Raw genomic sequence first — 2,305 nt, 5'->3', positions numbered from 1 at the left:
AATTCTATTCAACCATTATAAAGCTATGGGTAATCAACCATAGAAAACTAGCAATTTGAAGAAAAAATCTCCTGTTTGAACCTGAGCACTCACATGTTCTTTGGTTTTAATCACTTGAGGATATGAATTTTGTAAGCGACGTGCAACAATAATTTTAGAGCCTACTTAATTCGAGCTTGTAGAGACTAAAGACAACTCGCTAGTTCTGCTTTTCTACTTCAACAGTTCAATTCAATGCTCAAATCCTAAGCCCTAATAGCTTCTAATGGTTTTTTTACTCATTTCACTGATTCTACCCCTTCTTACAGAAACTATTTCCCTTGAAAAGTACACTGACTTGAGGCGCTTGCCTCTAACAATTTTTGGTGCGAAGTGAAAGGTGTGCTCTTAACACTTCAAAACCAAAACACTTGGAGCGAAACATAGCATCTTTCCTTTCCTTTCATTTTATTTATTTCCCGATAACACAAACGCTTAGAGCCAAACCAATACACAAAGCCCATTAGAGTGTAGTCCCAAGAATAATGACTAATACAAAACAGGAGAGAAAGAGAGAGAAATTACTAGGCATTAACAGATACTGAGATGAAAAATTGAAGATCAACGCCATTTTCATTTTCACAAAATCTATTATCACTATTTATTGGCAAAGATAAATGGTTTTTAAACAGGAAATCATATCAAAAAGTTAGAACAACGATAAGAAATCAAAAGCAAATGATAGAACTTATTGAACTAATGATAGGGAGAGGAGAGATTCAGTGGTGTTCAACGATCAAACTTACCTCCCTGAAAATAAAGGCAGATCGGTGAATTTGGATGTATCTCTGTTCCGACAAGGGAAACGATCTGAAAATGGAAAAAAAAATCAAAATAAGAATTCAATAGATCGAAGTAAGAATAGAGTTACTTCTCTCATTTATAGAAATCGAAGGCAGAGATCATTACCTCTATCGCAGCTCAGAATCATTCTCTTCTCTCTCAAACTCTTGAAGAGGGCTTTTGAGAAAATAGTCAAAATCGATGCAATGGGTATGCCTATTTACTTTGACCGACGACGAGAGCAAAATTTTCTTTGGTTATGAAGAAACAATATTTTCACTTATTTTGGATGCAAATCCTAGTCTATACACATTTTTGCATTGAAATTGATGTATTTTTGAACCCTTACCAAATAAATGCGAGTCTGAACTGAAGTGCAAATTTGCAATGATTTAGCATTTGCACTCCAACCAAACGCAGCTTAAGTAACAATTGTGAAGGCCATTTCTTGTTTTTGCTGTTTTAGTCTAGTCTACGAAACAAAGGTGTGGGGGGTGCTGTAACGCTTTACAAAGCAACTAGTTTTTCTCATTGGCTTCAATTAAAGTGAAAGGAATTCTTGTGTTTTCAATGATTAAAGTGGGTATATATCTCAATCCATATTTTTTCGTGGGTTTTAGACAGAATCTAATCAAACAAGAATTGAAGCTCTTACAATATTTTGTTTATGTGCGCTAAAGTTGTTTCTCTTGGTGGACGTATTTTAAAGTTTGTTGCTACTCACTTCCCACTTGATGTGTCTTTGAATTTTAGGAAAAGGAAGAAACTTGGTTTGTTGAATTTTAATTTGAAAATTTGAAGAATAATCAAAGGCAAAATTAACCATAAAAGGATAATATTGATATTTAGAAAAAGAGAAATTGTCTAAAAATCACCATGACTTCTCAATATTTCTTTTAAATTCATCATAACTTTTCAAAACATCTTGGCCACCCCGTGACCTTAACTGATGTTAAATAGATTAATGAGTATTAATAGATTACCATTTTACCCTTTGTTATATTTAATCCATTTTTCAATATCTTAGAAATACCTCTATTATTATTTGAACCCAAGCCCATTTTTCAACTTCCTTGGAATATCTTCAAGGAGGATGATGAGAGCAAAATGCCTCTCAATGAATAGAAATCTTATATATAAGGCAGGTAGGTGCTTAAGGTGATTTTAATTATAAAAATATATTTAATATGACTGATTCACAGACATAGGGTTCTTTGGATATTTTAAAAAAATGTTTAAACAAATTAATGTTTCTTATGGATGATGAGTTTTGGAAATATTTTGAAAAGTTATGGTGAATTTAAAAGAAATGTGGAAAAGTCATTACTAGTGTTAGACAAATTCTGTTGTAGGCGCGGATTTAATTAATTATAGGTACTTTTTAAATATTTTCTAAACATTAGGGATGAATAAGTCATTTTCATAAAATTTAGAGATCAAACTTAAACCCAAAATCCGCAGTACCCAAGTTTCAAAATCCATT

The sequence above is a fragment of the Nelumbo nucifera genome, chromosome 8, assembly GCF_055504915.1.
Source record: "Nelumbo nucifera cultivar China Antique chromosome 8, China Antique-T2T, whole genome shotgun sequence".
NCBI lineage: Eukaryota > Viridiplantae > Streptophyta > Magnoliopsida > Proteales > Nelumbonaceae > Nelumbo > Nelumbo nucifera.
Note: the sequence above shows the minus strand (reverse complement) of the source record.